The following is a 13,427-nucleotide window of genomic DNA, read 5'->3' as shown; positions in this document are numbered from 1 at the left end:
AACCTCACCTTGAATGCTGGATTTGGGCACCACAATATCCAAAGGACATAAAGTTATTAGCAGGCTGAGGGGAGGCCTCGTAGAATCACCAAGGTTGGAAAAGACCTCCAAGATCATCCAGTTCAGCTGTCCATCTATTACCAATATTTCCCCACTAAACTATCTTCTTTAGTACAACATCTAAACATTTCTTGAACACCTCCAGGAACAGTGATTCCACCACCTCCCTGGGCAGCCTATTCCAGCGCCTAACAACTCTTTCAGAGAATAAATTTTTCCTAACATCCAACCTGAATCTCCCCTGGCACAACTGGAGGCCATTTCTTCTCATCCTATCACTAGTTACTCAGGAGAAGAGGCTGACCTCTCCTCACCACAACCTCCTTTCGGGCTGCTGTAGAGAGTGATAAGGTCTCCCCTGAGCCTCCTCTTCTCCAGACTTAACAATCCGGATGCCGTTGGCCGTCTTGGCCACCTGGGCACACTGCTGACTCCTGTTTAGCTGAAGGTCGACCAACACCCCTACGTCTGTTTCTTCCAAACAGTCTTCCAGGCACTCTGCCCTAAGCCTGTCACGTTGCCTTGGGTTGTTGTGGTCAAACTGCAGGACCCAGCACTTGGTCATGTTGAATTTCATCCCATTGGCTTCAGCCCAGCAATACAGCAATCTAGCCTATCCAGATACTAAAAGCATTCATACTAGATTTATACTAAATTTTTTCTTAAGTATTTGCATAAGTCGTCCTGAGTACATTGTCCATATGTGGTTGTGAATAGCCAAGGTACCTTCTATGTATTTTTATTTGTCTTTCTTACTTCTGGAAAATTAAACTTTATTTTCCTGATGCATAAAAAATATTGAAATCAGGGTGCATTATCTAGTTCCAATCCCCCTCATGCAGGAAGGGTTGCCAGCTATTAGAACAGGCTGCCCAGGGCCCCATTCAACCTGGCCTTGAACGCCTCCAGAGATGGGGCATCCATAGCTTTTCTGGGTAACCTGTGCCAGTGCCTCAACACCTTCTGAGTAAAGAATTTTCCCCAGAATCTATCTAAATCTCTTTTATTTTAAAGCAATTCCCCCTTATCACTGCCAGACCGTGTAAAAAGTTGGTCCCCCTCCTGTTTATAAGTTCCCTTCAAGTACTGCGAGGCGAAAGTGACGTACAGGAGAAAGCACATTCAGTATCTGTGTGAGTGGGCACTAAGACACTCCCTAAGCATCTTCTCTTGTAATTACTTATATTGTTTAATAAGAGCTTTAGAATTATTATCGCAAAATCTCTGAATCTGTAGTACCAGATCTGTCTAGTTGCTGTTCTCTAGCTGATAAGAGAGTTTTGTAAAGAGTTAGCTGATAAGCTAGAGTTTTGTAACTATTCCTTTTTTTTCCTGCAGGATTCATTTTGGTATATTAAGAGTGGCAGCCCAGTATCTATGCGAAGTGCTTTAGTTTTGCAATTCTCAAAAGCTCTAAAAATAAAAGCGAAAGTCAGCTGAGGTTTAAATAAAGTGCAAAATCCAAACTATGTTACAGAATTAGGAGATAACAACATCTTCATTTTCTAAACCAGGATCTCACAAGAAATACAGAAGTGCTATTTTAGGAATAGGCATTTAATGTAATAGATGACAATTTCACTGAAAAACATGAAAAACAAGCAGGCTACCAAAATATCTCATGATTAGCAACAGAGAAGGCCAGTGCTAAAGTCATAGGAAATGAGTGGAATTAGTTTGATGTGACCATGGTTTTTAAACAGGAGAGCTCAGCATTAAAGCAAATGATCATTAATCAGTTCTCCTCTAGCAAAGAGAATAAATGAGAATTAAGTGGTTCATGCTACAATTCAATTTAAAAAAAACACAGTAGAAATGACAAGGAGTGGTTATCCAAAATGTGCTGCGTGTCGACTGAGGAAAGTGAATACACTTCAGCATACAAATAGACCAAAGATGAATTCAGCAGTATGTTTACTCAGTGCTCAAAAATGTTTATTTCACAGAGCCGAAAGCAGCAGTGGGCCACACTCTCAGAGGGAGGGCAGAGTTTGAATTGGGGGGAAAAAATACAAAACAATATAAAAAAAACACCACCAAACCAAAACAAAAAATCTGGGGCTGTTTGATAACATTCTCATTTACATGCAGAGATCAGAATAAAGAAAGGAATATGCAGTGGTTTAAAGTCGTAATAAATCTTTCCTCTTTATAGAGTAGAAAAGTAATTTAGAAACAGAAGAGAGACAGAGGTGACTGTCATACATTCAATGCTAGGTTTCCTTCCTTCCTTCCTTCCTCCCTTCCTTCCTTCCTTCCTTCCTTCCTTCCTTCCTTCCTTCCTTCCTTCCTTCCTTCCTTCCTTCCTTCCTTCCTTCCTTCCTTCCTTCCTTCCTTCCTTCCTTCCTTCCTTCCTTCCTTCCTTCCTTCCTTCCTTCCTTCCTCCCTTCCTCCCTTCCTTCCTTCCTTCCTTCCTTCCTTCCTTCCTTCCTTCCTTCCTTCCTTCCTTCCTTCCTTCCTTCCTTCCTTCCTTCCTTCCTTCCTTCCTTCCTTCCTTCCTTCCTTCCTTCCTTCCTTCCTTCCTTCCTTCCTTCCTTCCTTCCTTCCTTCCTTCCTTCCTTCCTTCCTTCCTTCCTTCCTCCCTTCCTCCCTCCCTTCCTCCCTTCCTCCCTTCCTTCCTTCCTTCCTTCCTTCCTTCCTTCCTTCCTTCCTTCCTTCCTTCCTTCCTTCCTTCCTTCCTTCCTTCCTTCCTTCCTTCCTTCCTTCCTTCCTTCCTTCCTTCCTTCCTTCCTTCCTTCCTTCCTTCCTTCCTTCCTTCCTTCCTTCCTTCCTTCCTTCCTTCCTTCCTTCCTTCCTTCCTTCCTTCCTTCCTTCCTTCCTTCCTTCCTTCCTTCCTTCCTTCCTTCCTTCCTTCCTTCCTTCCTTCCTTCCTTCCTTCCTTCCTTCCTTCCTTCCTTCCTTCCTTCCTTTTCTTTCTTCCCTTCCTCCCTCCCTGCCCTCCCTTCCTCTTTTCTTTCCTCCCTTCCTTCACTTCTCCCTCTCTCTCCCCATCTTTCATTTGTTTCAGGTCCTTCCCTTTAGAGAGCATTGTCTTATTACATTGCAGGGGACTTTTGCTTCTTCCCAGGAAATTGAGTTCCACATCTGTAAGAAGGGAGCTGTGGGCAGCAGAAAGGGAATACTGTTCATTTGCTCCTACTGAAACTCTCCTACAAATCCCAAAAGTTCTGAACTAGATGTCAATCAAAAGGCAGCAGCTCTATGCCACTTACATGCTTTCTGAAAGAAATGTATATTTCTTACAGTGGGAAAACAAACAAACAAACAACAACCTGAAATGGATTTGGGAATTTCAAAATGCTGAATTTAATATGTGAAGCTTGTGCTGTTTGTTAGCATTCAGATAATGAACAGTTACTTCCAGAAATCAGTGCTTAAAGCAATACAAGAAGCTGGAACAAACCTTTGTATTATGTTTTAATGTTTTCCTCTATTTGACAGAATAAAGTGATACGAAATGTCCTTCTGGCACAGCACAAAGCCAAGAGCAACTCTACATCTCTCTCGGGACGACAAAAGGGGATAGGATAGGATTTTCAGTGAAACCTAGATATTGCTGTGGGTGATACACCAAAGCAGAACTGATATGCTGATTGCCTCTGACAGCTCCATCGCTCATGACAGCCTTTAATCTCATTTCTGATCACAACAGGAAATAGAGTAGAAGATTAAATGAGGAAAGGAAACAGCTTTGGAAGCTGTGATATCATCTGTTATAAATGGAGTCCCAAGCAGTTCTGTGAGAAAACTTTGTTGGGAGAGGTCACTAAGGGGCTGGGTGCCACCAGGAGGGCACGAGCACTGCAGTGAGGAGATGGCAGCAGATTGAAACACTCTGTTGGCCCAATGGTAAACCACTCTGTTCTGGAGGCAGATTCCCTTTTGTGAGTTATCTCACTGGATAACAGCTCCCAGTGATAGCCCATCTCACCTGGAACAGGGATGTTTCTGAATGATTTGTTGGTTGCTCTGTGTTCCAACATAGTGGCTGGAATACAAGCTGAGTGGTGGTTGCTGTGGACAGATTGGTCCCATGGCTGCTCAGAAGAACAAAGGGGGAAAAAGATGTGCTGATTTATGGGGATTCAAAGAAAGGACAGTGAGGGCTGCTGGTGGCTGCGCAGTGCTCCGATGAGAGCTGGCAGATGGCTGTTTTATGCACTCAAGCATTGAAGGAGATTTTGGTTTCTGTAGCCTACGTGGTCCAAAAGCAGCTTTCTCTCCTTTTCCCACCTTGTGCCCTCAGCTTGCTGAGGCTGTGTAATTTTACATGGCATAACTTACTGTTATAGCTGATTTAGTGTAGGAATAGGGAGAAGTGATTTTCTACAGAGATTGGAATTGAATGAGACAGAGACAGGGGAAGAATGCACAGGAAGACAGTAATTACTCATTTATCTTCAAGTAAAACGGTAATGCACCAAGCATCATCATGTTATTTGATGGTATCCCAAACTATTTGGTGTTATAGAGCATTGTCTCAAAAGTAACAAACAAAAACAGTCAGTGCATCACATTTCTGTATACATTCATTAATTATTCTCATTCAGCATGAGATTGTATTAATAACTGCACTTGCTTAGAAAATGATTTTTATATTGCAACATCTATTTCTTAATGGTAGATAGAAATGGCAGAGTTTTAAAACTGGACCAACATTTCAATAGTAAGGACAGCTCTTTGGAGCAGTACCTCAAACTGACACACGATGGCAGGAGGATGACATCTTTAAGCAGATTTCCAGGAGAGCGTTGTGGTAACCACAGCAACAGTTTGAAATGTAGTCCTTAAAGTACGTTTTGCAGAGGAAATTTATGTATTTCACTTTCCATTTAGACGTGCAATTGGTATTTCGTTAGCATTTAGGTCAGCTACATCATCATCACGGCTAACTTTCTAAAGTTTTATTGGAACAAAAAATTAATTCAGTACCTGGAGTTCCTTTAAGAAAAACTCACTGCAAATAACTGAATGTTTGTTTGGGCAGTGGTGGGTTTTCATATGCTTATTTGGGGTTTTTTTCTTCCCTTTTCCTTCCTTCCTTCCTTCCTTCCTTCCTTCCTTCCTTCCTTCCTTCCTTCCTTCCTTCCTTCCTTCCTTCCTTCCTTCCTTCCTTCCTTCCTTCCTTCCTTCCTTCCTTCCTTCCTTCCTTCCTTCCTTCCTTCCTTCCTTCCTTCCTTCCTTCCTTCCTTCCTTCCTTCCTTCCTTCCTTCCTTCCTTCCTTCCTTCCTTCCTTCCTTCCTTCCTTCCTTCCTTCCTTCCTTCCTTCCTTCCTTCCTTCCCTCCTTCCCTCCTTCCCTCCTTCCCTCCTTCCCTCCTTCCCTCCTTCCCTCCTTCCTTCCTTCCTTCCTTCCTTCCTTCCTTCCTTCCTTCCTTCCTTCCTTCCTTCCTTCCTTCCTTCCTCCCTTCCTCCCTTCCTCCCTTCCTCCCTTCCTCCCTTCCTCCCTTCCTCCCTTCCTCCCTTCCTCCCTTCCTCCCTTCCTCCCTTCCTCCCTTCCTCCCTTCCTCCCTTCCTCCCTTCCTCCCTTCCTCCCTTCCTCCCTTCCTTCCTTCCTTCCTTCCTTCCTTCCTTCCTTCCTTCCTTCCTTCCTTCCTCCCTTCCTCCCTTCCTCCCTTCCTCCCTTCCTCCCTTCCTCCCTTCCTCCCTTCCTCCCTTCCTCCCTTCCTCCCTTCCTCCCTTCCTCCCTTCCTCCCTTCCTCCCTTCCTCCCTTCCTTCCTTCCTTCCTTCCTCCCTTCCTCCCTTCCTCCCTTCCTCCCTTCCTCCCTTCCTCCCTTCCTCCCTTCCTCCCTTCCTTCATTTCTCCCTCTCTCTTCCTTCCTTCCTTTTCTTTCCTCCCTTCCTTCATTTCTCCCTCTCTCTTCCTTCCTTTCGTTTGTTTCAGGTCCTTCCCTTTAGAGAGCATTGTCTTATTACATTGCAGAGGACTTTTGCTTCTTCCCAGGAAACCGAGTTCCACATCTGTAAGGAGGAGCTGTGGGCTCTCTGGATCTTCCAGAACCAAGCAATGTAAATGTGTATTCCAGAGATGCAACTGATTGCATATAAAACAGTAATTTAACATTTTCACTCAAATTCTGAATTTTCAGGTGACTTTTTCTCTGTGTTAATATCCATGAGAAAATCCAAATACCTGGATGTTTTTCATCCAGCTGAAGTTTAGCAGTATTTCAGAGTTCCCACATTAAAGATACGTTGGTAAAGATAGAACAAAAGTTGCTCATGATGCTGCTGAGCAATCTGGTAGAGCTTGAACATTTGAGGTTGGAGCAGTTGTCTGTGGGCTGGGAGAATGCTTAGGAGATGTTTAGGGGATTTCTACAGTTCAAAGAAGGAAAAGACACGTAATGATTGCTCCAGCAAAGGCACTGCACAATATAAGGGTCTCCACTCTCAATCATTCTGCTAAATTCAGTGAATTTGGTTTGAAATTGGTAAGAATAGAAATAGGCTGTTAAAATGCCTTCAAATAAGGAGAAACAATTCACATTTTAAGAATTAAATGGTGATACACCAAAGCAGAACACAGTGAAAGAATAAACAACCCACTAACTTACAGAGAACTTTTTAGACTATATAAAATAGTTCTTGTAAATAATAAAGTAAGAACAGTGAGGTGCTGAATAGATTTTAAGGGATGATGCATAGTCCCCGTGGCTAGTAAACTCTGTTTAGCATAAGCTTGACAAACAACTGATGATGTGACTGTCATCTAAAGCCTGTATCCAGGCAGCTTTGGCCATTTCGTAGCCCAAATGACCTCTGGAGATCTCTACCAGCACTATTTTTCAAAGGTAACAAAGTTCTCCCTTTACCACCCACCCCGTTATTGGCACTATAACAGAGTCATTGCTCAGATTCATAGATTCAGCTTATGTTTGTGTTACCATATTGGCTGGTTGTGTAACAGCCCACTGAGGCACTTTTGGTTTAGCACCAATTCTTTACCAAAATTGACTGCAGGAGGCAGGAGGCCTTTGCTCACCTGGTCTGTGCCTGCCCCATGAGCAGCATGAACCTATGGGGCTGCCCAGAATACAAGCGCAGGGCTGCATTTCTCCCTCTTGTCTGTCCTAAAGTCCTATTATGCTTATAGCATTATATCCAATTAGTACAACACATCACAACAACATGAAACTTTCTCTTTTTGCTTATTTCTAATGGCCCAAGGTAGGACAAAGCCCAGAAGCTGAAATAATTAAGGAAGGTTGGGGATATTTATATTTATATTTATATTTATATTTATATTTATATTTATATTTATATTTATATTTATATTCATATTCATATTCATATTCATATTCATATTCATATTCATATTCATATTCATATTTATATTTATATTTATACTTATATTTATAGTATTTATAGATAGATTGTTTTGAACAATCTCCAAAACTTCTTTGTGTGGAAAATTAAGATGCTTAATGATATTGAAATATCTCAGATCATTGCAAACCTCATGTTTCTAATATTTTAACTGGGAATCACTCTCATTGTCTGGCACTGCTGATGCTGCCCCATCAGAAGCCATAAAATGTCAGATATCTGTATTTTCAGGATACTTTTGTTCCCATTCAGCCTGACAGACAAAAAAGATGGTTCTGAGGGAAGCTCTTATTTCCTCCCTTCCCATCTCCCTTTGCTCTTGCAATAGCACCACTGTACAGTACCATTATGCCAAAATTTATGCATAGAGACAGATTAACCTGTCCCACACTGTTCATTTTGACACTGTTTCTAACAAAGACGTATTTTCTGCAGATTATGTTAGAAAATAAATGGGTCTAGTACTAGTAAAAGAAGAAAAGCAAATCCAAAGAATCCACTCATTGAGTTCAAAGTGGCTACGGGGGAATGCTGCATCTTGCTTTTTAAGCAAAATCTGCAATTTTGTTTATCAAGAACAATCTGTAACAGCTGTACGGTAAACTGCTTTGAGGTTTAGTTTTGAAGTTTACTGCTCCCAGTTTTCATTTATTTCATCACACACATGCATAAAACATTTTTATTATTTGGATAGTAATTTGCATAAGCACCGGCACTTTATCTCAAATGCTCATGAACAAGGCCGTTCTTCAGTTGGGTCAACTGAAAGTTATTCTGCTTTACTACAGGGCTTTCAGTTAATTAAATTCCAAGAACCAATTCAACTGCTAAGGGCTGTTATACTCCAGATAAAGAAAAAAATACATTTTTCATCAGTTTATGGGGACAGACACTGCTGATGCTCCTCCTGAGCTGTAGCCACAATACACAGTGAAATATAGGAAGAATGGCCTGCCCAAAGTATTTCAGTGGGACATAGACTTCTGTGATGAACACAGAAAGGACTATTCAGATGGATTTGTTATATGGAATGAACTACATTTCTGATCTTCTAATGCAGTGAATATTGTGCTCTGCGAATAATGTCATTAACATAGGAAAAAAGAAGAGTGAACTGCAGATACAGTAGAAGAGAACTTTACCTGAAATTATCATTTCAGAAAATTGATTCTTCTTTGTTGGTAATTATTTTTTCTTTTTTCCTTGAGTTCTCCTATATTTGGATAAGTAATAAAATTAGTTTTGATTCTCCACACTGAAGGAGAAACCCTTTTGTCCACATTCTGACTTTATTTGAACTAGTGTAGGAGCTCATATTGAAAATTAAGTGGAAATCAATTAACAGTTGCCCTGGGCATTTGAAACTGATACCAACCAGGAATCCCTTAGTTCTGTATAATCAGAATGATCAGAGATAAAGAACAAGAAAAAAATCAAGAGATTTTTCTAAAAAGAGAAGGTAGAATGGAGATGTACTTCATAGGCTACTCTGTTGGATTAAAGAAGGCCTGAAATGAAAAGGTATGTGTAACAAAGGTGTGAGACAGGTGGAAGGCTTCTCTTCTTATTTCTCAAGGCTGAGAGCTTCCAGTCCTTTTTGCATTTGGCTGATTTCAAAATCTGAAATCTCAAAGGGTCACAATCATCTTCAGCTTTTGTTGGTGAGAGACACAAAGCACACCACATTGCATGTTGGCCCTGCTGTAGTAAGATGTCACTCCATCAGAAAGAGTAGACAGAAGAATAGATCTTTCTTCTTTTCCTCTTTTCCTCTGTTTTCCCTTGGCATATAATGTCCAGTTTCTCTTTTCAGTTCTTCACAACACCACAGGGCCAGTTCTTGCTTTGAACCTTAGTAATATCAAGTACTTTCCATGTAAATGGTGCTTGAGACATAGCGTACTGCATGGCCTCTGAGAAACCAAGACCACATGGAAACTTTTTCCCCTCAGTTCTGCCAGTAACATCAGATTGTGCATTGCTTTCCCAACAAGAACTGCCTGTATCAGAAGTCAGCTTTGTGCAGGGGCTGGTGGTTCCATGTAGTCTGTTTAAGGCTTTGACTGGGAGAGAGCAGTGCCTCTAGCAAAACACAGAGTTGCCCATCCTCTAAAACACGGGGGCCTCTTCATGATGAGAGAAACCTGGAATCTGTGCCCATATCATTGCAAACTTTAAGAATCTTTGTCCAGCTCTTCATCTTTTCACTTTCATTGCTTGTGAGGTCCCATCTGGAATACTGTGTCCAGGTCTGGAGCCCACAGTACAAGAAAGACAGAGCTGTTGGAAAGGGTCCAGAGGAGGGCCATGAAGATGATCAGGGGACTGGAGCACCTCCCCTATGAAGACAGGCTGAGGGAGCTGGGTTTCTTCAGCCTGGAGAAGAGAAGGCTGAGGAGTGACCTCACTGCAGCCTTTCAATACCTAAAGGGAGCCTACAAACAGGAGGGGAATCAACTCTTTGAAAGGGTTGATAACTGCAGGATGAGGGGAAACTGTTTTAAGTTGAGGGAGGGAAGATTTAGGTTGGATGTCAGTGGGAGATTCTTTACAGAGAGAATGGTAAGGTGATGGAACAGGCTGCCCAGAGAGGTTGTGGATGCCCTGTCTCTGGAGGTGTTCAAGGCCAGACTGGATGAGGTCCTGGGCAGCCTGGTCTAGTATTAAATGGGAAGGTTGGTGGCCCTGCATTTGGCAGGGGATTGAAGATTCATGATTCTTGAGGTCCCTTCCAACCCGTGCCATTCTGTGATTCTGTGATTCTATAACATCTCTTCACCTTGGTTTCTAGCTTCTCCCTTTCCCCACGCCAACAATTTGCACAGAAGCTGTTTTTTTGCACAGTCAGAGCCTCTTTTGGCACTTTTGCACATTACCTCCATCTTATTTCTGAACTTCTGTTTCTCTCCTTGTCCCTCAGTGACCGTGTTTTTGCATGCTGTAGAGATGCTCAATGCTTTTTTTTTTTTTCTGTGTCCATGTCCTCATTCTGTTCTATGACCTCTTTTGCGCTGCCCTGTACTCCAGGAGTGCTGAGACAAACAGGCTGGGACAGAACACATCTATGTGCTCTTCCTGGGAGCACATTTTATTCCAGAAAATTTGTTCTGCTGGTCTCACCTATGTTTCTTCAATTGTTTAATATTAAGTACTTATCCAGCAGTGTGAATTATAATTAACATGAATTATACAACATAGCAGTTTCTGCCCTGCTTTTCTCTCATTTGCATAACTGCTAGACTGTAATCACATTTTGTCTTCCAGACAGAAGTCTTCCAGACTTCTCCCAGGTTTAATTGGAGGTGCTTTGTAAACCTTTGATGGTTAAGAACACCAGATTTTGCAGTGAGATGCAGGTGTATGTATATAATTTTCAGTTTTATAAGATTTAGACCTGACTTCATGGCCACTTGTTGCATCTTCCTGTTGGTGAGGATGGTGGACAAGGTGTGGGTACTTAAAGAAGAGCAAATGAAGTGCTAGTTCATAGAGCCAAAACCCTTTGTGCTGCGGGAAGAAGCTGGTGATTTTTCCTTCTGAAGCATCATAGAGGCTGGCTTTCAGATAATGTAAATGTGTGAGGACGTGTTTTGTCTCAGGAATCAAGCTGGAGTCTAAGTCTGACATCCATTATTATGCTATGCATTGCCACAACACCAGAAAATACTCTTACAGCAATTTAATATTTCACATTCACTTTCAAACATCATAATGCTGGGTCAGTACTTTCCTTTTCATTTTTAGGTTATAAAATTTTTATCTTCTCCTCTACCTAATAAAACACATGCTGCACTTAAAAATCTCTCTTGCAAAGATGACGTTGCGATGCTGGACGTACCACTCTTGGTATCAAATGCCATTACTGACATGTCAGCCCTGTGTGATGCTGCTGTTTCATCTGGAGGCATCTTTCTCCAAGCCATATAAACACACTGGTCGAGTGCTGTGCTCTCTTCAGCAGTTAGTTGATTGTATAACATTTTTGAATGAGGTGTGTCTTGTGTGTAGCCTGTGAAATCAGTTTGTGCAGCAATTTGTTGCCTTCCTCCAGTGCTGTATGAGTGTAAGTCATTAATTTAGTCATTATCCAAGGAAAAAAATGAAAATATGCAGATATATTTCTTAGTGTAGATGTAATTATAGCATTTTGTAAGACTAATTAAATATTACTTGTTTGGCATAGTGGTTGCTATTTAGTTTTAAGCAAGATGAAAGGTAGATCATTTTTGCTTATTTTTGTTCCATTTTAATTCAGTGTTTTTAAACTAAGCAAATTTAAGATTGGAGAGAGTGAAGTAATAGGATGATTTGAAAAACAGCAACAAAATAGAATGAAAAATGAAAATAATTATTGTTTTTTAGACATAAAACTAAAGTAGTAAACAGCAGTAAAACCATACCTGCCTCTAACTTTTTCATCTGCTTCTATCTTTTTCATCTTGAGATCCCAGAAGCTTGAAAGAGCAAAAGAAACAGCTTGTGGAAAATCTGTGAAGTCCATCTATTTCTACAATAGGATTATTCATCACCACATGTTTTCCCCATCTGGAAGTAAATGGACAAAATGCTGAAACCACCACCGTCTCACTTGCAAATTACTCCACAGTCTAACCAGTCACGCTATTAAGAAGATATGCCTGCAGTTCAACCCAAATTGTCTGTAATCATGTTGCTTCCTTTCCCTTGTTATCCTGAGTAGTTCCTCCCCACCCATGTGTTTAACCTCTCTGAAATATTTGTGGATGGCAATCAAATCCCTCTGAGTCACTGCTTAGCTAAGCTGTATGCATTTTCAACATAGTTCTTTTCTTGTGTAAATCTTCTCAGATATTTAACTATTTTTCTCCACTTTCCTGTGGAGTCTTAAGCATTCACTGAAGATGTTAGAATGATTGCCCCTGGCAGAACATGGGAACGGACCATGAGACTTACACAGATGGTCCCTTTAGTGGCCTGGGTACAACTGCAGTGGGTCAGGATGCTCAAACACTCCCTTACCATGCCTGGAACTCCTGCTCTATTTATCATGGAGAGGTTTCAGGGCTATTCAGTCTGGAAAGTACTGGAACTGTACAGCTGGGAGAAAGTCCCAGGTTTGCTCCACCTAGATTGTGGCCACAATGGAAAATTTTCTGGTTAAAGTCAATTATTTTGCTGTCCCATAAGTAAGGCTCCTAAGCAAAATGTCTCTTGAGTTCTTGACGACTGCAGCTAGCTGTTATCCTTGATCTGCCCCTGGGCTGGGAACCCATCAGGGTAGGCTTCTAGAGATTCAGTCAAAGAGGATCCCTTTTTGGGGCTGATCTTGATCATGTGCCAAGAGACAATAAAAGGGAAGGGTGAATAGCTCACTGAAGAGGGGGCAAAGATAGAAACTTCCCCTCCAGTGCCATGCAGTAAGTCGTGTGATCCTTGCCATTCTCAAACCTGTAGCTAAATCGCTGTATTTGATTGCAACAAATTGTATTGAATCACCGTGTTAAATTGGCTGATGATTATGCGCTGATTAAGTGCTATAGAGAATCATACAATCTAATATTGTGATTTATCATAAAAGTATTAATAAACCCTAAATTGCTGCAAAACCATACTTGTGTAAAAATCATTCCACAACAGTGGCCTGTGTGTGACTGGGGCTATGCTATGAGCTGTTCACTCAGATAAAAAGAGGGGTAGAATCCCACTCTGTACAGCTAATGCCCACAGTCTTAGAAGCTGCAGCATAGCCCAACTTAATCACATGGAGCAGTGCAGTGTGAGGGAATACCATCTTACAGATTTCAGAGGTAGAAGCAATGCTTAGATTACTGGATTGACCAAGCATGTGAAATAGACACACAGTTTTCTAATTTTCCACAATGATTTGGAAAAACAGTTGGGGAAATATGAAACATTCATCGAATATTTTTAGTAATTTTCCTTAGAAGGAGTCGTGTAAGATTGTGTTTTTTTAAAAAATACTGCAGTCAGGAAACTGACTCTTGGCTAAAGCAGGAATCTAGGAAGACAGAAATATTTGCAGCTGGTCAGTGCTTTCCA

Source organism: Tetrao urogallus, assembly GCF_951394365.1.
Source record: "Tetrao urogallus genome assembly, chromosome: 3".
Classification (NCBI taxonomy): Eukaryota; Metazoa; Chordata; class Aves; order Galliformes; family Phasianidae; genus Tetrao; species Tetrao urogallus.
Note: the sequence above shows the minus strand (reverse complement) of the source record.